At 34.5% G+C, this 26,498-nt stretch overlaps 1 pseudogene; it reads right to left on the reverse strand.

The window, feature by feature from the left end:
• Nucleotides 1-16,646: 16,646 nt before the first annotated feature.
• LOC145079533 (F-box protein GID2 pseudogene) lies at nucleotides 16,647-17,668 on the reverse strand (annotated as a pseudogene).
• Between the last annotated feature and the right edge of the window lie 8,830 nt (nucleotides 17,669-26,498).

The raw sequence follows: 26,498 nt of genomic DNA on the forward strand, positions 1-26,498 counted from the left end.
TAGGGTTTACATAGTGTGTAAAATGATTATTCTTTTAAATAATTATTTTATGTGACCTCAACATGGTAAAATAGTGTGTTTGTTCCATAAAATATATCTATTATAGTTTATATAAATGTTTTGTTGAAATAGTGAACCCTTTGTATGCTATTATCAAATTTGCCATGATAATAAAATGAAATGTAATAATTATATATGTTCGTTTATGTAATTATATCCCTTTTTGCTCGACATGTTACAAAAGGATTGAAGTTTTATTGTAATCAAATGTGTACCTATATGTAAATTTATATTTTGTGAAAATTTAAATGTAACGGTTTGTATTTTAACACAAGTTTTCTAGTGTTTTAGTTGTATCCCCCCCCCCCCTAAAAACATGGAAAGATCATAAAAACTATAGGGGTATGAACTCACATCGGGTGTGTTCTTGGCTGACTTACGAAATGAAAGAAAGTTCTTCAGGTTAGAACACGCGAAACTAGTCGTATCCTAATTTGTTTTAAACACATAATACATGTGCAAATTAGATAAACTAACAGTTTAAGTTTTAAATAATACTAGTTTGTGTAAGGTTACTTACAAGGTTTGAAGGAGTTTCCTGGGAAAGTTTGATGAGTTTATTGGGAAAGCATATGAATATTTGAAGATTGTATGAAGATGGTTTGAAGATTGGAAGAATTTCGTATGAACTTTTGAGAGCAAAAATGGTGTGAGTTTGGACGTATAATGAGGATTTGTGAATGGTATTTTTGGCCTACTATTTACATATGGAGGAAAATTGATGTGATAGATGCATTGTAATGTGTAATTTATCCCTTTGGAAGGTGTGCCATCGAATAAGGTTTGGGTTCTCGGTTTATCCTCCCACCGAAATCCTTTGATTTCGGTCTAAAATCTAAACCAGGATCATCTTGATTTCGTTCCATGTGGTTCTCGGTCTTGCATGGTTCTTGGTCTATGTGGGGTTCTTAGCTAAGAGGGTTCTCGGTCTAGGGAGAGATTCCGGTCCTAATGGGATTTCGGTCTAGCCATGGGATTTGATTCCCAAGACCAAAAATCCTTAAAGTGGGGTATAATTTATTATTAAATTTTAACTATTTGATTTTTGTTATACAATTGACTTTTATTTGACTTTCTTTGACTTTTATTGACTTTCCTTGACTTTTATTGACCCGAAATAGTCAGTTGTTACATTTGTGTTGTTGGCCAACATACACAGGGTGGCCCGGATAGACTGCAGGCCATGGGGGCATATTAGTCAGGTCGAAGGCTCGAAGAATGGTCCAGACAGGCTGAAAGGCTCGGTGAGGCGAACCAGACATGCTGAAGGTTCTAAGAGTGGGCCAGATAGACTAAGGGCCCTGTGAGAGCGGTCCAGTCATATTGTAGACTCTATATGCATGTTGTTTGTTATTATATGGTTATGGTTTATATGTCATTGGTATTTTGGGGAAACTCACTAAGCTTCGGGCTTACAGTGTTGGATTTTGTTTCAGGTATTTCGGATGATCTTGGGAAGGCGAAGGTGTGACCGTGCACCTCCTCGCGTTTTATGATTTGATTTCTGGGATACTCTGATATGAAACTATTTTGAAAACATTTTGTAATAAATGATGGTTTTTGAATGCTTGAAAAGTTTTAAATTTTCATGAATTTTATGGATGTTACATACGCGGCTTAAATAGACTTTAGAAAGATCATGTACGGATCAAACGAAATGAAAAGGCCACCAATTGTTTTATAATATTTTATCTACACGTTGAATTTCAGGATGAAATTCCTTTCAACGGGGGATAATGTAACAATTGGAAAAAAAATCGGTCAATGTTCGACGGTCAAACCACCACGAACCACTAGGTATTAATGACCAATTGTGTGTAACTTTATGTTTATAATTTATATTAAATATATTATATTTATAATTTCTTTTAGAACATCTCAAACTACTTAAACCGTCTATTGTTAAGATCGAATCAAAAGTCAACAAAAATTAAATCTATTTATGGCGTTAAAAATAAAAATTTTCATTAAGTATATTTGAAGGTTATGGATAAGAAAAATGAATACATTATGTTCTCCTGACTTCATGGATATAAAGAACATCCAAAACGGAGATGGTGTGAGAAAGTTACGCCTTTTTAAAGTTACAAAAATCAGTATTTATCTGATTTTCCTGAAACAAACCGTGCACAGCTTCGTTTGGAATAGCTACGAACCTTGAAAATCAATTTTGAGTTTTATTGTTAATTCAAACTATAATATATTATTTTATTATATTTTTATAATATTTTAATCTTGACCAAAATCAGATTCGTAAAATCTGTTGAATGCGACTCAATTAATCGTGAAACTTAAAACGTAAATTCACGGAGTTCAGTATAACGGAATCAAAATCCGCTTGCACTTCTGAAATCACCATGACCATGACAATCAACAGGCAATTTCATAAAATTATTATGGAGTTGGAATCGATGGCACGAGAATCGAGAAAACAAGATTTATATTACAAAATATCAAGGTTGTAAAAATCGCTCGACGTTAGCTAGTCGGTGGACTGGGCTTAAGGGATTAATCGGCTAGGCGGAGATTAATCGAGGACCATCAATTGCTAATTTGTTAGATTTTAAAAAATTAAATAGGACTAATATCATATAAAATTTCATAAATACCACTAATATCATAAGAAAATAGGTTAATATGATAAATACAACACTAAGCATACCTCAAATACTTTCTGTTGAGATATAATTTCTTCAAAGTGTTAAAATTTCACCGGATTTTACAGTTTCAGTCATTTTGTATGCATGGATTAATCGCTAGGCGCTCTCTAATCGGTCGAGTAGCGCTTAGGGATTAATCAGAGATTAATCGGGACCTAATCGGGATTTTTACAACATTGCAAAATATATATTACAAATTTATTTCCTAAATATCTAGTAAAAGTCAAAGGTAGACTTTTGGATGACCGACTGAAGCTTCAAAACAAGCTACCTGCTTATCCTCAAGAAATGGTCACTCTTTCACTACTCCCTCCCTCTCCCGTTTTCTACTTCACCGGAATTGAAGAAGGCTGTCGATGACCTTTTCACCGGCGATTGCAGCCTTCGATTCTCGTTCCTCCTCCAGTCGAAGAAGCACTGGCCAAACACCACATCTTCCTTTCAATTTTATTGCTGCCGATTTCGAAGGTAAACAACCCATTCTTTTGTGTTTTATGTCAGATGGTGGAGTGACAACCGAAAGCTGCCGGAGCAGCCCTCGTTGATGAAGAAACTGATGGCAGCCTCTCTCCTTCCTCCATTATTCATCTCGGCCAGAATAGCAATCCAAATACCCCTGTATTAATCACGTGAATTAAAAATGTTATGGAATTTGTTGGTTTCATGTTGGTTGAAACTTGGAAAATATTATATAAGCAGTCGTTATGCTGCCCAAATTCCGTCATAATAGACGATAGGAAATTTAGAAATCCATTAAGTCTTACGAATCTCAAATACTAAAAGGCTTCGATTAAATATTATTCCTAAACAAAAAAATTATAAGTATTCAAGAACCTTATAACGGGAAGTTTAGGATTAGGATGCCTAGACATATTGTTAGGATCCATCATACCCGCAGGGCGTTCTAAGTGAACTACGTTTGTTTCTAAAAGCTTTATGAGTTAGGATCATTTCCTAAGCTGCATGCGCTACGTTTGTAACGATGCTAAGACCGTACATCTTAGCGGAAAGTCCTCTGTGTAATAACCGTTAATTCGTGGAACGATAACATTGAGTAGAAGTCCAAGATCACATACTTATACGGGTTGACATCCCGCCACCGGTTGCTAGATACAACCATCGGCTGACGAGTCGAGTTTGGGCGTTGGCATTTCCTTCACTAATTTTTTTCATCACGTCGTCAAATACTTGGTGTGGGATTTCAACACAACCTTCCATTGTTGGTGCAGAGGCATTCGTCACAGTTCGATTATGACTTCATTACCGTATAGTATTGAAATAGGATAGTATACGGAGATTTTGTCCACTTATACTAGTTGAAAGAGACTATATGTAGTGGGATAGCTTGTGACTCAAAACGAAAAGTGTCAATACCAGAAATTAAGTCATATGATACTTAACTAATATCATGACATGACTGAAAGAGGTTTATTAACTTACAATTAATAAGTTATTTATACAAACCCTTTGTTCTTATACGAAAACATAATTTTTAGGTGGGAGGTGTTTGCCCCACTGGTTAAGTGTCGGTTCTCAAATTAAGTTAGATAATACTTAAATAATACTACGACACGACTTTTCAGGGTTTATAAATTTGAAATTTATGAGTTTTACATATAAACTATACAAACGCTTGTACAAGGTTTCAAGAGTAAATTCGACAATTTTATGCTTTCATAAAGAGTGATATGACTTTCTTTTATATATATTAGTATTCAAAATCCTTATATAAAATGCGTTTTGATCACGGGAACCGTAAAGTTTAATATAAGTTTGTTTTTCATATGTGTATTTTGCAAAACTTTGTACTTCTAGATTTAAACAAATGGTATTTATAAATGAGTCCAAATACACTCAATTATTTTATACTTTTGATAGAAAAGTACGTATTTATAAATGTTGGTCAACCAGATAAATTTTATTGAACACATTTGGTTTAAAAAGGTACTTTGTGTGAAAATTAAATCTGTAGAACTCACCAACAATGTTGTTGACGTATTTTAAATCCATGTATTTTCAGGTTATTTAGCAGGTTGGAAGTGTTCGCTCAGAATACTATCCATTAATTATATTATACAGTTTTAAACGCTAGATTGTTAGGCGTGTGTCATGATTTAGCAATGGTCATTGTCATTGTAAATTCTATTTTGGTAATAATAGAATATTATATTTGTACCGTTCAATGTATGTTCAACAACTGTGATCACTGATTTATGTCACGCACCTCGGCGGTTCCGTCGGGGGCTGGGGTGGGACATTGGGTCATTAGGGGTTTTGGGCCTTGCATAGTTGGGTCATGTATGGGAAAGGCAAAATGGTCTTTTTCCCTCGGTAAGTTAGAAGATAATTTAGACCATTGATTGTGGGTTATCACCCTGATTATTAATTAGGGTTCATTTGGGGTTATGTTCAGTGTAAGGAGTCGTGGTAGCAGCAGCTCGAGTGTGTGTGATTCAGTTATTTCAATTGGAGGTGAGTCTTCTCACTGTGCTTGTCTGTCGAAGGCGCCAATATCGGCCCACTGAATTGTGTATGTAGGATGCTAGCTGTCTTTATGACTGTTGCATATTTGTATGAATGGGTTGAAAGAAACCCAAGGGTTGGGCCCGTTATTGTTTGATCGGGTTGAAATAAACCCCAAGGTTGGACCCATATTTGTATGATCGGGTTGAAATAAACCCAGGGATGGGCCCATGATTGTATATTGGGTTGGAATATACCCCAAGGTTAGGCCGTATGTTTGGTATGTAGTACTTTGGGGAACACGCTAAACTCTGTGCTTAAAATTTATGTTTATGGTTTCAGGTACTTTCGGTATGAAAGGGAAGAGACCGGTGTGATGACACAACCCCTCATTATTCCACACTTATGGTTATTTGTACTCTGATGTTTTTGACATTTTGTATTGTGGTTGACCTTCAGACATCTGATGTATGGAACTAATGGTTAAAAAAATATCACTGTTTTTGGGTCGTTTCAAGCATTCTCAAAAATTTTAGTGAGGCCCATGAAAAGTGTTAGAGTATCCTAGATCGGTACGGAGTCCTACAATTGGCTATATGTTGGAGTCTGTATCTTTTTATAAGGGTTCTTTTGGAGAGTTAATGTGAGAATCCACGTATATCTTACATGTAAAAAAGCCCTTATGGAAAAAGAGGAGGAGTCCACCATATCATATAGCCACTTCTAGAGCTTTATCGTACTGGTGTGGGTTACACTAACACTCCCATCAGAGACGTAGGCTCGATGAAGTTAGACAATGATTTGTTAAACTACATGGGTGCGAATGGTGGTGCTGATACCATGTAAGATAGATATATAGTCCAAGATTGTATCTATAAAAAACCCATTATGGAATTAGGGGAACTTCAATATATATAACCACTTTTAGGATTGTATCACACACGATGTGGAATATACTAATATTTTTTTTTAGAATGACAAATCTGTTCCACTCCTAATTCCACATATGTCTTTAATGAGACTTGAACCCTCAACCTCTAGAAGGGAGGGCAACACTCGATATCGTTGGGCTAGAAGCCCTTTGGTACACTAATAGTTTCAATGCACGATAATTTGTATATCCATCATTATTCATTACCAAGCAAGCATTAAAGGATTTGTTTAATTCTTATAGAATAGTTTTGTCAACCAACTTAATCTAATATTATTAATCAGATTTCTAGATTTTAGGCAAATCAAGTACTAATAACCAGTGTTGTAAAAATCCCGACTAGGGCCCGATTAATCTCTGATTAATCCCTAGGCGCTACTCGACCGATAAGAGGGCGCCTAGCGATTAATCCCTACATACACAATGAGTGAAATAGTAGAACCTGATGAAATTTTAACACTTTGAAGAAGTTATATCTCACTAGAAACTATTTGAGTTATGATTAGTGTTGTATTAATCAAATTAACCTATTTTGTTATGATATTAGTGGTATTTATAAACTTTTATATGATATTAGTCATATTTAATTTTTAAAAATTCAACAAATTAGCAATTAATGGTCCCCGATTGATCTCCGTCTAGCCGATTAATCCCTTAACCCCAGTCCACCGACTAGCTAACGTCAAGCGATTTTTACAACCTTGCTAACAACCTATTAAGTTACCTTTAAACCCAAAACATTTGTACCTAGTTTAGATGGAGACACTGTTGGCGAGAGCTGGATAAGCTCTAATTTTCTAGATCATTATCAACCGGTTGTATTTCCTTGTTTGTAGCATATAGATTAGAAGTTTGTTATTTTGTATCTGTATAAATCCTTCTACTCTGTTTATTTATCATATATTGAAAATCTGGAAATCCTTTTCCTCCATACGTATTCTCTCAAGCTCTCACGGTATCAGAGCAAATCCTTTGAAAGTCTTGTAACAGATCGAAGCAACGGTGGAATCTGAAACTGGAGGTGGATCTGGTTCGAATGCACCAGTCGTTGTACAAAACATTCAAGATGCACCGTTCCCTTCTGGTGTCATTCTTGACGAAAATAATTATCCTTTGTGGTCTCAGTTAATGGAGATGCGCATAGGAGCTCGTAACAAATCCGGTTTTTTCACTGGATCCTCGGTTAAACCAACAACGAATGAGAAACTTATCGAATCATGGACCACGGATAACAACAAAGTGAAAAGTTGGCTCATTGATTCACTGAGTCCAACCCTAATGCGAAGATTCATCCGACTGAAAACGGCGGCTGAAATTTGGAGTGCTGTATCGAAAACCTTTTATGACGGGACAGATGAGACCCAACTCTTTGAACTAAACCGTAAATCCTTCAGCACTCTCCAGAACGGTAGACCTTTAGCAACTTACTACAATGAATTGGTTAGTCTCTTTCAAGAGATTGACACACATATGAATGATGAATCTGATAATGTTGAGGCAGCGGTGGCGGTAAACAAGGCGCTGTCAAGATTCAGGGTCCACATCTTTCTTGCCGGCTTGGATCCCGAGTTTAACCAGGTTCGAAGTGAATCTATTACAAAGGACCCTCCTCTTAGACTTGAGTCTTGCTATGCATATATTCGGAAGGATCAAAATCAAAGGAGTGCAATGGAGGCTGTACCCATTGAACCCGATAGCATGGTCCATGCTGCAACCCATAACAGACCCTTCAAGAATAAAGGTCCAAACGAAAAAGGCGGAAACAATTTCACATGCACTCACTGTGGAGAGACAGGCCACTCAAAATTAAGGTGTTACGAGATCATCGGTTATCCCGACTGGTGGGATTTTTCGAAGAAACCGAGGAAGAAGGTCGGGCAAGGACTAGCGGCGGCTGCACCTTCCTCTTCCAATAGTGAAGGTGCTTCGGTGGCAGCCCATACTTTCACAAATTCTGGTAAGTCTTATCCTAAACACACGAAAACTAGTAGTTGGTTAATCGATACGGGAGCCACCGATCATATGACAAACGATCCTAGTATCTTAACCACATCTTGTACATCAAAACAATCGAAAATTTATACAGCTAATGGAGATGTCGAAAGTGTAACTGCTGAGGGAACAGTAAAGGTCTCTAAATCCATGGAATTAGACTCCGTACTTGTTGTTCACTCCCTATCAACCAATTTACTTTCAATTAGCCAAGTTACTGAAGCTCTAAACTGTTATGTTATCTTCTGGCCAAATGATTGTGTGTTTCAGGACATGGTGACACATTAGATTCGTGGCTATGGTACTAGGAGGGGGATACTCTATTATTTGGAAGAAGATTGTAGGATTCAAGTGAATCACGTGGGAGTAGTAGAAGCAAATAAGTCCATGATTGTGCTATGGCACCGCCGCCTTGGACATCTTTCTTTTGAGCATCTTAGGAAATTAAAACCCAATTTGTTTTTTAATGTATCGAACAATTGTTTTAATTGTGATATATGTGAACTTTCAAAAAATAAAAGAATATCCTATAGTCCTAATACTCATAAAGTTACAATGGCTTTTATGGTAATTCACTCTGATGTGTGGGGGCGGCACCAATTGCTACTCCTAATGGTGCATGCTATTTTGTTACTTTCATAGATGAATGCACACGTATGATATGGGTATCACTTCTCAAACACAAAGGAGAAGTTTTTAATGCATTTGTAGAATTATATAATCATGTGAAAACGGAGTACAGGAGGGATATTCAAACTCTCCAATCGGATAATGGTGGGGAATACATGAGCCTTGATATGAAAAACTTTTGCAAACAAAACTCAATCCGCCATCAAACTTCATGTGCAAAAACACCACAACAAAATGGGTTAGCTGAACGGCGAAACAAATCTATACTAGAGATAGTACGTGCCTCACTCTTTGACATGAAAGTTCCTAGGAATTTTTGGGGAGAGGCGGTCCGATCTGTTGCCTACATTATGAACCGCACACCCTCGAGGGTGATCCAATTCGATACCCCTCTTAAAAGGCTTCATAATCTGCTAGAAACGGAACCAAAACTGAATTTGGAGCCACGTATCTTTGGGTGTACTGCATTTGTTCATCAAAACTCCGGTAAGCTTGAACCACGAGCTGCTCGATGCATGTTCATCGGATATGCGGAATACAAGAAAGGTTATAGATGCCTTGATCCCGACAATGGGAAAGTGTATGTGACCCGTGATGTATCATTCCACGAGACGGTACCTTATTTCTCGAATGTGGTATCACTTCAGGGGGGAGAGAAATAGTGATGAAGTGATCCCAAATAAGACACAAAACTCTAATTCTAGTAATGATGATGACGAAGTTGTATGTGTAACTAAACAGATACCACCGACACAAATGTTTGATGAATCAGTTGTGGAAACGAATCCTTTTCAAGGATTCGATGAAGGTTTTGAGACAGAGACGGGGGAAGGGAATGATACCGATGATGCCGTTTTTACAGATGTATCCAGCGATACAAACAATGGTAACAATAATATAATTGGTTCTGTTTTACAGGCACATGAGCAAGAACCGGAGGCGAGTGTAATACCTGATGGAGACGGCGACAACACTCAAAGACTCCCAGCACGAAGTACACATGGAAAACCAAAGAAAATGTATGAACCAGACCCAAATGCGAAAAAGAAATACCCGATCTCAAATTATGTTTCTCAACATAGGCTCGCGGAAGCACATGCTTGTTTGGTAGATAATTTGGCAAGCACCACTATTCCGGAAAATATTGAAGAAGCTTTAAAAGATGAGGGGTGGAGAAAAGCAGTGAATGAAGAGATGAAAGCACTTCAAATGAACCAAACATGGGATCTAGTAACTCTTCCTCATGGAAAAAGGACGGTGGGGTGTAGATGGGTTTTCACTGTGAAATTGGACTCGAATGGGAATGTGGTAAAACTCAAAGCTAGGTTGGTGGTGAAAGGGTATACACAGAAGTATGGAATCGATTATGGAGATACGTTTGCACCGGTGGCAAAGATGAACACAATTAGAATTCTCATTTCACTTGCGGTAAATGAAGATTGGCCGTTAAAGCAGTTTGATGTAAAGAACGCCTTCTTAAATGGCTATCTTGAAGAAGAAGTTTACATGGACCCTCCTCTGGGTGTTGATAGTCATGGAAAGGTGTGTAAGCTGAAGAAGGCCTTGTATGGGTTAAAGCAATCACCACGAGCATGGTTCAAACGGTTCTCTACCTTTATGAAGAAGATAGGTTATAGACAAAGTGATGCAGATCACACTTTGTTTATAAAGACCAAGCCCGGGAAAGTGACGGCCCTAATCATTTACGTGGACGATATGGTAGTAACAGGAAATGATAAAGAAGAAATTGAAAGGCTTCAGAAGATCTTGGCCACTGAATTTGAACTAAAGGACCTTGGAAGTTTGAAATACTTCTTAGGTATTGAAGTAGCAAGGTCTAAAAATGGAATATCAATGAATCAAAGGAAGTTTATTTTGGATCTTTTAACAGAAACCGGGATGTTGGATTGTAAACCCGTTGATACGCCTATTGAAGTGAATCATCACTTAGAGATGGTTCCTGATCAAGTGCCTGCTAACAAAGACCGTTATCAAAAGCTGGTAGGGAAGTTGATCTACTTATCTCACACATGACCTGACATAGCTTATGCTGTGTCAGTTGTAAGCAGGTTTATGCATGCTCCAAGTGAGAAACATATGCAAGCTGTTTTTCGAATCTTAAGATACCTAAAGTCATCTCCTGGTAGGGGGTTATTCTTTGGAAAACATCAAGACCATAATGTAAGTGGTTTTACAGATGCTGATTGGGCTGGCGATCGTAGTGATGGAAAGTCCACTTCCGGATATTTTACATTCGTTGGAGGAAATTTAGTTACTTGGAGAAGTAAGAAACAAAAGGTTGTCTCTAGGTCTAGTGCAGAAGCTGAGTTCAGAGGAATGGTTCATGGCACTTGTGAACTTTTGTGGATTAAACGCATCTTAAGGGATCCAAGGGTGTCTCTAAGGGCTCCAATGAAGTTGTATTGTGATAATGAATCAACGGTGAAGATTGCTAATAATCCAGTTCAACATGATAGAACTAAGCATGTGGAAATTGACAGACATTTCATCAAAGATCACTTGGAACGTAAGACAGTAAACTTCCACACGTAGGATCGGAAGATCAACTTGCAGACATGTTGACCAAAGCAGTGTGTGGAAGGATTTTTTGTAGCTCTCTTGACAAGCTGGGAATGGTAGATATCCATTCTCCACCTTGAGGGGGAGTGTTGGCGAGAGCTGGATAAGCTCTAATTTTCTAGATAATTATCAACCGGTTGTATTTCCTTGTTTGTAGCATATAGATTAGAAGTTTGTTATTTTGTATCTGTATAAATCCTTGTACTCTGTTTATTTATCATATATTGAAAATCTGGAAATCCTTTTCCTCCATACGTATTCTCTCAAGCTCTCAGACACCACGTTTTTACTATATAGTTGGACATACGAATCTCAGATGAAAGTTCTTTAAAGTTTATCAAATTTGCTTTTGATGTTTAGGATTCTCGATTTGGAAATTGTCTAATTAGAATTCACTTATAAAAAACGATTATGAAGATGAAGAAATCTTGATTCTTGAACGAGATAAGGAGTTTGAGGAATATGTTAAGTAGTTAACTTGACAAAATGCACTCGGAAAGTATGTGTTAAAGACATAACGTGATTTAATTGAAATGCTTTAAAAAGATCGAGATTAAGGATCAGATTGCTATAAATCAATTGTTTTGAGATTAAAATTGTAGAATCAAACTTTTGTATTAAACCTGCATATGCCAGCGATGAAATTTGGAATTATGTCTAAAAATAATTGGTGGCAAACATAAACACGTCGGTGTGTGAATAAGCTTGAACACGTTTGGTTAACCTTATTCAACAGATTAATGTTATTTGCATAAAGTATATAGCTATAAAAAAAAAACACACTATACAAATTTTAATTTTTGTTTTAATATGTATAGATTAATAAGTCTAAAGATAAAAATTAAATACAAAATATATTTACGGGATTAAATGAATATGCTATTAAGTAGAGGGGGATAAAATATAATACAACAACGTAATTAAGCAGCTGGATTTTTTTAAGGTATATTAACAAAAATGCTCATTATGTTAATAAATGACTAAATCTATTGTGTTTTGAAAAGATAGATTTTTTTACTTTCTAGGAATGAGTCATTCAAGACCAATTAAAATATAAAATATGTATGTTTTATGAGATGCGGTTTTCACATTTGTTTTGATATGCAGTAACTTAGGAAAAGTGAACAGATCGAGCATGAAAATTTGAACCTGGTCAAGGTGAAGACAAAAGTCGGTTCTTAGAAGGATTGAGACTTATGAGCTAATGTTTGATAATAGTGTTAGGGTTGATTTAAGCAATTGTTGTTATTCATCATAAATTACAAGGAACATAATTTTATTTAATGATTTATATAGACAAGGTTATCAGTATGGTTTTGATAATGACAATGGTGCAATTTTAGTTAATAAAAGTTTTGCATTTATTTTTAAAGATTTTCCATATAACGGTGTATATGAAACTATTGTGTGCGTCTTGGCAATTGAGTTTATAATATTGATTTTTCCAATGATTTGGACAAGGCATGCCTATGACATTGTCGTCATGGGCATATAAATAAGAAACACATTGTGCAACTCCAAAAGGGTGGAGTGTTGAAATGGTTTGACCTAAAGTCAGACGATCAGTGCAAGTCTTGTCTATTAGGCAAGATGATTAAGTCACCTTTCGTTAGATCTTTTGAAAGAGGTGAAAGATTGTTAGACCTAATACATACATATGTGATTCATTAACGGCTTCCATACTATTGGGGCTAGCATTCTAAGCAGGGCTCTTTAAGTACATTGTTATTTTCGATAATAACAATAAGGTATGTGGTTCAAACATTTGTGATTTTTCAATTTTTGCTAAGGTTATTTCATAGTTTCAAAGTATGTTGCTATTATGAGAAAATCCATAGAATTTTCTAGGTTGGATGTGCCCATAAGTTAGTTACGTGAAATTCTGCAAATACACTGAAGTAATATAGAAAACTCATATATATATATATATATATATATATATATATATATATATATATATATATATATATACAAAATTGTCACCTTGAGTCATGTCTTATAAACGATGTGCCTCATCACGACTCCTAAAAGTTTGAGGCTTGAGATCGCCGTTAAATCACGTTGAATGTTATTCAAAACATTGTAAAATATTGAAATGTTTTTTCAAAAACTCTATTTCTTTGGTTATTTCTTTAACATTAACTTAAAATGTGATTAATTTTGTTAATATCTCAAATAACTTATAAATAATAACACAATTATTCATATGTTATAATGACATTTAATGCTTTTACATACACAAAGGTTATTGATATGTCTTCATTAAGTATTAAGAAACTAGTTGTGAGACACATGTATTATATGAGTTAATTTAAAAAATAAATAAATATAAAGATTAAAATATTTGTAAACTTTGAATTTATAAGAAAATAAGAAAAATAATGAATTATTATATGAAACATCCCAAAAATACCACCCAAAAATTTCGATTTTTATTATAACAAAACCCATGAGACTGAGTATCACATAATAAAATCATAAGATGTGTGTTTCAAAACCATAATGAAATACTATGAGAAAAACTGTATCACAACTGTATCCAAACATATCAAGAAAACTAAATCAACTCCCAGGACAAATCTGAAGCTGTGGTGTGTGCGATGCCATCATCCCGAGCTCTTCCCTTTGCTTGCGGAAGTACCTGAAACCAAAACTGAAACTGTAAGCACAAAGCTTAGTGAGCTCCCCCAAACTACCACATACCACATAATGACAAATAAGCACATATTGGGCCTTGCCCACTGCATCGGGCCGAAGTCCGGGCTAACTGGGGCCTTGCCCCCTACATCGGACCGAAGTCCGAAGCTGACTGGGACCTCTGTCCCCTACATCGGACCGAAATCCGAAGCTGACTGGGATCTCCGTCCCCTACATCGGACCGAAGTCCGAAGCTGACTGGGATCTCCGTCCCCTACATCGGGCCGAAGTCCGAAGCTGACTGGGACCTCTATCCCCTACATCGGACCGAAGTCCGAAGCTGACTGGGACCTCTGTCCCTTACATCGGACCGAAGTCCGAAGCTGACTGAACATAGCATAAACATATCAACTAGCACAAACACATAAATCCTGTCCGAGCCACGGAGGCGTCAAACATACTAGCTACTGCATTGGACCGAAGTCCAGAAACTACGGCTAACTGAACGGGCCATCACTGGCCTTAGACCCGTTCCTACTGAAGGGAAACTCACCTCGTGAACTGGCTGCTGTGTGAATGGCTCTGGAAGCTAACTGCTGCTGCTCCAGTATCTTCCCGGCTACAAGTCCATAAACACACTCAATCAAATGCTAAACACTGCACTGGGTAAAATGACTCTTTTACCCTTGGTCAAAGACGACTCTCTCGGTCAAAGTCAACCCACAGTTGACCTGACTTGCCGAGTTGGGCCGCCAACTCGCCGAGTCTCTAGTCTCACTTCTCAACCCTACTCGTGGCTACTCGTCGAGTATGGCATCGACTCGACGAGTACTCTCTCGATCCAAGAACTCAGACAATCTTCATCCGACTCGCCGAGTCATATGAACAACTTGACGAGTTGTTCTTGAGCTAAGAAGATTGCCTTGGACTCGCCGAGTTGTATGAACAACTCGTCGAGTCTCTCCATTACTGAGTCTGCTCTCCAACTCACTGAGTCCACTCTACTACTCACAGGCTTCCACTCGTCATCACTCAAAAAAGGGAAAAACGGGACTCGCGACTTGACTCGCCAAGTTGTTCCTCCGACTCGCCGAGTCATATCCATGCAGCTACTCTACACTCGATTCTGCTTGAGTCCAGCGGCTGAAACTTATAGATCTGGGCTTCCTTAACTCGATTAGCACGTAAAGATTCTATCTTTACGTGCCCAATAGCGACCAAGAAGATAATAAGGTTCAAAAAGCATAATAAAGGCTAGATCTAGGGTTCTTATGCAAGGCATCTCCAAAAAGGCAACAGATCCGGGCTCGAGAACTCCTAAATGAACAGATCTAGGGATATCTTGTCCCATTAAGGCATCCATACAACTATAGGGCTTAGAAAATGCATCAAACTAGCCTTAGAAGAGTTCTAATGAAGATCTAAAGCATAAAACAGAAGGAATCCGAGAAATACCTCAATGAACTCTGATTTGCCCTTGGATCTATGCTCTACACCTCTTCTCTTTGCTCCTCTCTTCTTCTTCTTCTTCTTCAAGCCTTCAAAATCCACACAAAGCACTTAAAACAACAAGGAATGGATTAGGGTTTTCTCACAGCTCTCTGAGGGTGAAGGAGGCGAGTTTGGGGCACATAGCATTGCTTAAATAGTGAGCAACCCGGGGATTTAGGGTTTCTTCCAGGCAGGCAGACTCGCCGAGTCCCGAATATGGACTCGCCGAGTCGCCAACTAACACGTGCACGAAAACTCGACCCTACTCGACGAGTCAGGCCATAGACTCGCCTAGTCCCTCAATAAAACTTCTAAATAAATGTCACGAAAGCAACATACCAGAGACGGGGCGTTACATTATAATTGAAATGTTTTTTTATCTTTTGAATTTATAAATAATTTAAATAAATAAACAAAATAAAGTTATGAGCTTTAATTTGGAAAATTTAAAATAAAAATATAAGTTCATTAATGAAATTGATATCAATTTATTACTATATTTATTGTAATTATTGCACTAAAATATTATATGAAATTTAATAAAATAAAAACTAATAAAATAAAATGTGGAAAAAATTAATTTAGAATAACCACAAAATTACATTTAACAAATTAAACAAGATTGATAAAAAAAAAACCTTCATTATTAGAATATATATGTTATGAAAATATCTTTTTTAAAGGTTAAAAGGGTTCATGTCCGGCGAATAACTCATATGTAGTTGAAAAATATGTGTATATGTTTTGAAATGAAAAAAGCTTTTACATGAATAATAATAATTCATAAAAAAAACATTTATAGTAGATACTCTTGAAAAAGATAAAATTATTTAAAATTACTTTTGCTACATATAACTTTCTAAATTGTTTTATTCAAAATTCAAATGATATTTATAGTAATATGAATTTTAGAGTTATATTGAATAATCAATTCTTTATAAAATCCTACAAACATATACAACAACAAAAAACAAAACTGCACACCACCTTACCGGTTACCCAAATAAAACATACAAATGTATTTTTTTACAAGTGGCAATAGATAATTTAATTAGATTCAATTGAAAGACAAATGTACAAACAGATCAGCGAAGAATACAACAAATAACAGCAGCGGATTACATAGTTATTCTCTTTCATTGTTTCTTATTCTATCGTATATTCATTTTTATTATATTATATGAAAATAGGAAACATAAAAATATAAATATAAACGATAATCTTTTTGTTTTTGTTGTTATATATTTTGTCTTCATACATGATGCCAACACCGAATACGACACATCTCTCCCCCACCTTTTTCTCCTTTTCACACTTGCCCTCATATCTCCCACAACAAGACAACCCCCCAAACACCGCCGTGGAAAATGGCGGACAAGTCGTCGGACCTACCAAACATCCATCCTTCGCCACCGCAGATCAGCCGTACACAACATCAGATCTACTATTTCATACTACAAAATTACAAAAAAAACAAACAAATAGAAAAAAAACGAAATTCAAACGACGAATCAACGATTTCTTTGATCATTACAGTCAGATTTCCACGGATTTATATGCTTCGGTTATTGTAATTTAACTTTTCAAAGTAACGAATCGAGAGAAGAGACAGAGAGAGCTGGATCTCGTCTTTTCCCCAACGAGTTTTCACGGTGGTAGATTTCGCCGGAACGATCGCACGCGGTGGAGGTGGTGGTAGACACGGCCACGCAGACGATGATGTCGCGGCGGCGACGGTGGAAGAAGACGATGAAGTTGCGACGGAAATGGAAGGCTTAGATAACGGCAATAAGTAATTAGAATGGAGACATCGGAAGCCACCGAGTGCAAGGACCACCAAACGGAGCTGGTTACTACCGCATCCGATATTCGCCCAGTGTCTGGTGCAGATCAGCTCCCATAGCCTCTCATCCTGAGCCGTCCGGTGCCACTGCCGACTGACGCACGCCGCCGCGCCTAACGTCCTTGCATCGACATGCTTCAACACCTCATACAGCAAATTTTCGTCATTGAGAACAGCGGTGGCGCTGGCGGAAGAGGAGGAAGATGGCTTGATCTTCTTGTTGTTCATGTTCTTCCGATGGTGAAAATGATCAACAGGTAATGATCTCTTGAGCATGTTGATTTTTTTGTTGTGGATTTTGAGAGGAAAAATGAGGGTTTAAAAGATATGGGGGTATCCACCAGGTTTTGATGGTTAACGAAACGGACAACATGAGAAATGAATGCACTTTGGGTGTTTCGAGAAACTTACTATTATGTCCTTTCTTCATTTCTTTGTTGTTTTCTACATATTTGTCTGTTTCTGCCAAATGTCAAATTAACCATCGCTGGACAAACAAATATTACTTTTCCTTTTTTATTTATTTATTTGTAGGTTATTGTGTTATTTAGATTTAGAATTTAAACTAGATTTTATCATCAATAAAAAAAAATCAAAAATTACTTCATAGTTCATAGTCTCGTCACCCATTATGTCATGTGATATCAGCTTTTCATAAAAAAAAAAAAGTTATGATTTACAAAATCTTAAAAGAAGTATATTTGGTCATATGTGTCTCAACTAACTTGTTTGTTTTTATAATATATAATTATATATAATCATCAAAACTTTCTTTTAAAGCTTTGTATGATAAGTTTTTGTCTTGTAGCAAACAAATTCAAATGGGTTCCACTTTAGACAACATCGTTGTAAAACAAGGTTTGTTAATTATTTTTCTTATAATGGTGATTAATCTTATAAAATGGTCCACGCCATCATGAGTGAGGGATAAAATCAAACTTTACATGTTTGAACTGAAAATAAGAATACCACCACCATATGTTCCATTATTTTATTCATAATATTATATATTTAGTTTATTTATGGTCTTAAGGTAGAGGCAGGATATTGAAAAATAGTAAAAAGAAAAAGGAAACATCCATAAAAATAAATTTATGACGTTACATTTAATAAATTGTTCAAGTTTTCTACCCACAACATGCAATTAGTCAATTGCGAGTCGCAAAATACGCAAAACGTGGTCCTCGACCAGATTTAAATGCGTATCTTGTAACATTTTACTATACCGTGCAAATCGGTTTTGAATTTTACAACATGCAACTAGTCAATTGCGAGTTCCAAAATACACCAAACGTGGTCCTGGACCAGATTTAAATGCGTATCTTGTAACATTTTACTATACCGTGCAAATCGGTTTTGAATTTTCTCTAGTAATACAACCTTGCGACTCTGATAGTCATACAACAAGTCACAAAAGGCAACAAAAAAAAAACCCAATTTTCTTAACTAGTGTACTTAATCATCGATAGAAATAGGGTTTTGGAGAGTAAAACATCCTACAAGGCATTCAAAATGACTTTTGCAATGTAATGTGTACAATTTGGGTCCCTAAAATGAGTATATAGTATGAAATATGAGTTATAGATTGCCTAAACTTAGTATGAAGCATGAAATAGGACAAGTTAGACAACTATTTATGTTTAAATAATTTTGTGGAAGTAGATTATCTAAAATAATTAGGGATAATGACGTATTTTTTGATTTGTACACATTTAGTCACAGACTTTTATTTTCGTCCACATTTACCCCTTAAACTTGTTAAACTGTACATATTTAGTCCTTATGACTGACTACTCCAGGTTAGCCGATAAAAATGACTTAATAGGGTAATATATTTCTCACTTTGTACACATTTAGTCCTTAATATTTTTGTATGCATTTAGTCCTTAATATTTTTTTGTTGCAAAATAAGTCATTTTTGTTTTTATACTCATTTAGTAATTATGAATGATTTCTTTAGATTTTCTCACAACATCTTACGTGGGATAGCCATATGGTGGTGGGATAGGTTGAAGTGGTTCTGCTATATGTTGTAGGCCAACATACCTGGTGCGGGTCGGTTGTAAGGTGTAGGCACGAAAGCACGAGAAGAACGGTTGGGTTAAGGCGGCATGCCGACAAACCCTGGGTATTCCAGTCTGACGATTGATTGGACATGTTGCATGTTGGCATTCGAGTCCGATAACTGATTGAGTCAAGGTATTCCAATCTGAGGAGTGTGAGCTCGTTATGCATGATAATATGTTTGTTTTATCGAGTATTTTGGGGAAAACTCACTAAACTTTGTGCTTACCCAGTTGTTTATGTTTTTAGGTTCTATCGTTGACCGTAGGAAGGCGAATACATGATTGTGCACACTAATCAACAGTATTGAGGATTCTGTGGTTCTTATATTACTCTGATTTTCGATAAATGTATTTTGGAATAAACGATTTTTTTCTTAATAATGGATTTATAATTAGGGATTTTTGCCTTATTTAAAAATGAAAATTTTTTTGTTGTGAAAATGAGACGTTACACATAAACATCAACAGCCTCCCACACTTCATCAATGACTGTCTCATGTAAGATGTCGTGAAAAAAACCTAAAGAAATCATTCATAAGTACTGAATAAGTACAAAAACAAAAATGACTTATTTTGAAACAAAAAAATATTAAGGACTAAATGTGTACAAAATTATTAAGGACTAAATGTGTACAAAGATATTAAGGACTAAATGTGTACAAAATGAGAAATATATTACCCTTTTAAGTCATTTTTCCCGACTAACTTGGAGTAACCGGTCATAAGAACTGAATATGTACAGTTTAACAAGTTGAAGGGGTAAATGTGGACGAAAAAAACTCTGTGACCAAATGTGTACAAATTGAAAAATACATTACCTTTTTAAGTCATTATCCCAAATAATTATAAGGATTGAAATATGAGATCAGGTGCAATCTAAGCATTGTTGTAAATTTAGTGTTATGTAATACAAATTACTTGAAAGTCAGGAACAAGGTATTTAAAATGTATGTTTTCTCTAAAGGGTTGAAGTTCAAGTTTTGTTGTTGACAAAAAGATTAATTTATTAGTAAGATTTAGTGAATGTGTGTGTTAACCGTTCAAAAAAAATGTTGATTAAATTCAAGGTTCTAAATTGTTTGACATGCCCACAAGGTTAGACCTCAAACTTTAATAAATATGACGTTTTCCAAAGCATGACTTAACACGACAATGTTTGAACTGAAAATAAGAATACCACTACCATATGCTCCATTATTTTATTCATAATATTATATATTTAGTTTATTTATGGTACTAAGATAGAGGCATGATATTGAAAAATAAAAAGAAAAAGGAAACATCCATAAAAATAAATCTATGATGTTATATTTATATATTGTTCAAGTTTTCTACCCACAACATGCACCTAGTCAATTGCGAGTTGCGAAATACACAAAACGTGGTCTAGACCAGATTTAAATGCGTATCTTGTAACATTTCACCGTACCTTACAGATCGGTTTTGAATTTTCTCTAGTAATACAACCTCGCAACTCAGATAGTCATACAACAAGTCACAAAAGGCAACAAAAAAACGCAATTTTCTTAACTAGTGTACTTAATCATCGATAGCAATAGTTTTTTGGAGAGTAAAACAACCTACAAAGCATTCAAAACTCTTGCAAATGACATTTGCATTGTAATGTGTACAATTTGGGTCCCTAAAATGAGTATATAGCATGAAATATGAGTTGTAGATTGCTTAAACTTAGTATGAAGCATGAAATAGGACAAGTTAGACAAATTTTTCTGCTTTACTAATTTTGTGGAAGTAGATAGCCTAAAATAAGTATAAGGATTGAAATATAAGATATGCGGCAATCTAAGCATTGTTGTAAATTTTGAAAAGTGTTATATGATACAAATTACTTGAAAGTCGTCAGGACCAAGGTGTTTGAAAATGTATGCTCTCTCTAAAGGGTTGAAGGTTCAAGTCTTGTTGTTGACTAAAAGATTAGTTTATGAGTAAGATTTAGTGAGTGTGTGTGTTAACCGTTCAAAACAAAAATGTTGATTAAATTCAAGGTTCTAAATTGTGTGACCCACAAGGTTAGACCTCAAACTTTAAGAGATATGATGTTTCCAAAGCATGACTTAAGACGATAATGTTATATACAAAAAAAAAGAGATCATATAATTATAGATTAATAACAAATATTTCAAGCTTTTAGAAGTATTATATCAATGCCAAATATTAAAAAAATAAAAATAAAAAAATAAATAATTGACAAAATTCAATGGTTTCATACTCGATGAGATAAAGCTAAAAAAATACCTTTGAAAAAAAACTTGTGTCATGCCATAATGCACAGACGCACCTAGCCAAGCCTTTTTTGGAGACCACGCCAAACACTTAACTATGCTTTGTTTTCGACACATCATACCTATGTCTCGACACCATGGCGCCCCTTGACGCCACCATGACAAACCTTTTACAACCCTCGTTTCATCTTGAAAAGTGTGCAATTGTTTAGTTTTGAACACATGTTATATTTAGAGTATGTCCAAATGTTTAAAATGGGAAGTTTTGTGGTATATAGTGTGCAGTACAAAGTACAAAGAATTTATTACAAACTACAAACAATTTATTTTACTGTGGTGGTATAATGAATGGAGTCACACTAAAAGTTATAAAGATTTAAAAGTAAATAATAAGTTATATATATATATATATATATATATATATATATATATATATATATATAGGGTTAAGTTATTTTGTTTTTGTAAAGTATTGTGTGCTTGTGTAATGGATTCTAGGCCAATCATTTTTGATAATTTTAGAAAGTGATTTTCTTTTAAAATTAAATAGAATAAAATTCAATTTAATAGGGTTTCATTAATTAACTGGGCACGGAAGGGTATTATTGTACATTGCTTCTTCATTTTAATAGGAAACTGTCGATAATATGGCAAAGATCCACCGATGAACACAAATATCTCGCATAATATCAAATCAAGAACCCAGTGATTTCAGAGCTTTAAATGTGTTCTGACTTTTTGTAGATATTCTTCAAAATCGGAAGATTCTGTGAAGACTTTTGATATAAACATCGCCATTAAACCCTAGAAGACGGAATCGGCATTTAGGGGTTTCTATGAACGGTATTCTTGAAGAATGAGGAGTACAAGATCGAATTCATTCAAGTCGAAGTTCAAGAACACAGTAGAGACGGTCTTGAATCTTGAAGATGACACTGATGATTTCATTGCGAAGAAGGTGTCAATTTGAAGTAATTTCTTAAGAATAGTTAGTGATTATTAGATTTTGAATTGGTCCCCCCAAAAAAAATCTGACATAATAATTATTTATTGAGTTCAATGTCATTCTGCTAGCATATTTTTCGATGTCATATTTTAGCAACAGAGATGTTTATGTTCGATGTCATTTGTTCCAACTAAATGCAGTCAGTTGTAGGTTTTGGTTAGATTGGTATGTTGCATGTTCTACTTATCATATTTTATGGGTTTTCAATATGTTACTGTCTTTAGATTTATGATTTGAGAAAACCAACATTTGTTTACAAAATGATCTTCTACAAACATTATTTTGCAGTTCAAATATACATGTGAGTTTCATGCTTTTTTATATAGATAAGGGGTTTAGTAGCAGGGTATAATGATTTTGTATTCTATTAGAATGAGCTTTTGTATATGATTTTACATTCTGTTAGAATCAAATTCTTAGACATGGATATACTTGTAGAATTTGTTGTAGAATGGAACGAAGTATATGAGTGTGACATGTATAGTGGCTTATTTGTATTGAGCTGAAATTTATAATATTCTGATAGAATTCTAATTTGTAATATTCTATTAGAATTACAATTATATGAAATTTTTGCGTATTCTGTCATTTTGTCGACATTCTGTTTGAATGGCAACTTTTGGGTATATTATAGTGGTGTTAATGAAATAAATTTTAATTCTGTTAGAATAAAAAGAAGATAGTATATTTAAAAAAAAAACAAAGAGCAAAAACTGAGCAATACAATAAGAGAGCAAAAATGATTACCTGGAATCGATTTTTGTGATCTGTAAGTGGAGAACGTTTCAAAGGACTATATAAAGGATTAAATTAATGATAATCACAATCAGTCATAATCATTTCCTAATATAAAGCGATAACAATTAGACTAAATAAAAAATTTATATGACAGATTACATAATTATGCTTACATATTTAATTAATAATTTAATAATTTGCTAAATTGTGATTGGTGCATCAATGCACACAATACTTATCAAAAACATTTGAACCTAACTATATAGTGTGCAGTACAAAGTACAAAGAAATTACTACAAACTACAAACGGTTTATTTTACTGTAGTGGTATAATGAATGGAGTCACACTAAAAGTTATAAAGATTTAAAAGTAAATAATAAGTTTATATATATATATATATATATATATATATATATATATATATATATATATATATATATATATATATATATATATGATAAACCATTATTTGTCAATAGTAATAAATAATAAATAATTTGTTGCTTATATTTAATTTTAAGACTCTAAAGATTTTTGGGGGTGGAATTTAACTAATAATGTTAAATGCTGATTTTTCGGTGAAATTTACACGTAAGGTAATTGATGGCATGGTGTTACCTCATGCCATGGTTGAAACTAGATGTAATAGGTTGGTGTCGATCAAAGTGAATATTTTTAGTTGGAGAGCTATTCTTAATCATCATCCTATTAAAGATAACTTGATCTCTAGAGGTATTGATGTTCCTAGCTCTCTTTGTCCTATTTGTATAGATCAAGCGGAGAATGTTAATCATTTTTTTTTTGTTGAGTGTACGTAGGGCCGGTCCAGACGGTGGGCAACCCGGGCGACCGCCCAGGGCCCACGTCTTCAAGGGGCCCAAAATTTATGGGCTATGTTATTGCTAATTGAACACGTTTACAGTGAATAATAAATGATATTTTTTTAATCTTTATTATATTTGTCTTTAAGGGCCCCTTTTTTTCTTTTCGCCTCGGGCCCCGTATATGTTTGGACCGGCCCTGAGTGTACGCTTGCAAAAACTTCTATTCAGGTCAGTGGTGTGATGTTGACCTGTCTAAGTTACATTTACTGGATGAGATGTCTTTGTTCTTAGAGGCCATTCATTTAAGTATGAATAGGAAGGATATATTGGAAGCTATTATCTACACAAACTAGTAGTCATATGGAACTTCATAAATAAATGTGTGTTTGACCAATTTGAGACCTAGACAAGATAAGTCATTTGAAGATATTGTTGTTTTTTCTTTTAACTGGGTGGTCTATCGGAAGTTTAAATTGTCTACTCCGTGGAAATTATTGCTTCAAAACCCCATTTTGAACTTTATGATGTAATAGTTCCGTTTCACCTTTGGCTTCTTGCTAAGGTTTTTTTTGCTTTATATAAAAATCCAGCCGTTTAATAAAATAATAATAACTTGTTATTTTATATTTATTATATCAAAATACAATAAATAAAATCCAAACTTTATCTATCTTAAGACTTAACGTGAAGGTTAAATCGTATTTATCCGAATTTTATCTATCTCAAGACTCAACTTGAAGAGTAAATCGTATAACATTAATAATAATTTAGGTGTACGTTTGAACTATGACTCTTCTATGTGGAATTTCACATATGAATCATTAGGCTTCTATATAGAAATAAATAATATAAATTATTAGAGTTGGGAAAATAAAATTTGAAAATATTTTAATCTAACTTATTAACATATTAAGTTTAATTTCTTTTAATGTCAACTAGAAAAATAATTTTTATGTAACTAGTCAAGGGTGCGTATGATAAAACAAGCTGTTAATTAGTAGTTGTAGCTTTTATTTGTTATACGATTGTTTGATAAAATAGCTGAAAACTTTGTTAAATTACATTAAAAGACAATTGTTTAAAAAACAGATAAATATATGCATATATTTTTAGGGTGATTTTTGAAAATTGATTAAAAAAACTCAATAATTTTTTCTTAAATATTACATGAAGTAACTTATGAAGTAACTTTTAGATTTAGAATTTTTTTTTTCTTGTTTTAATTAAAAGTTAAACGTTTGCACTGTCAAACAAAGTTTTTTGTTTAAATCAATGTTTTGCTTAAAGCTAAAAACTTTAAAAACTCAGTGCCAAACACACCTTGAGATAGAGATACCGACGTCAATATAAAATTAGGAAAATTAAATCAAAATTTCCTTTAGTTTAATTAACAACAAATTATCAGTTTTTTTTAATCAAATTTTCATTACTTTCAAAATCCTAAATCTTAGGTTTCAAATTTAGATATCAAAATGAGAATTTCAGTTACATGTTTTTCTTATACAATTTGGTCTGTAGTCCCTTCATATCCCTAATATGCTCCTCACCAACTTTGTCGTTTTTCACATGTATTTTGTCCTCTTTTGACTTTGGAGTGTTGCTCACATTTAAGATTTTGACTAGCTACGCAAGATACCGATTTTGTAAAAAGTTAGAACAATAAAAACTTATTTAAAATCAAGTTTATATTAAGTTTATTTGACTTCGTATGTAAGTATCAAAATTTAAAATTTCGGAAGAAAAGGAACGCGAAGCTTTAGAATTAATTTAATAAAAAAACAACTAATATAAAGAGCAATTGCATATAAATAATATTACACCTCTGAAACTATTTTGTTGGGCTAACATTACATATTCAAGTGGGCTTAATTCCATAAATAGTTGGACTTGTAAATAAAACTGATATCTGACCTTTTCAGTTAAATGGTTTATGGTTGTTTCTAGAATTGTGATATTTAGAATCGTGATTTTCGGTTCAGAAAATAATTTAGAAAATTGTTCAGTTAATCTTAAAATCAGTACGGTTGATGGTTTGTTGGTTTCCATTTTTTTTGTTAATACTATAAACACCCCTAGTTATCAGAGACGAAGGTAAGGTTTTACAGTAGAAGTGTCATCGGAAAGTCAAAGGTTGCACTATAATAGAAAAAAAACCGAAAATTTTACACTGCGTCTGGAAAAAAAATCAGGGTTTGAATGGGCCACCATGTGCCCTATACTAAATCCGCCAATGCTAGTTATACTATACTTGATGAAACGCCAATTTCAAGATTCTATATGGGTTGATAGAATGATATGATATGGATGTTGTAAATCATTTTGTTGTGAACCTG

The sequence above is a fragment of the Lactuca serriola genome, chromosome 1 (genome assembly GCF_051521515.1).
Source record: "Lactuca serriola cultivar US96UC23 chromosome 1, Lser_US96UC23_V15, whole genome shotgun sequence".
Taxonomy (NCBI): Eukaryota; Viridiplantae; Streptophyta; class Magnoliopsida; order Asterales; family Asteraceae; genus Lactuca; species Lactuca serriola.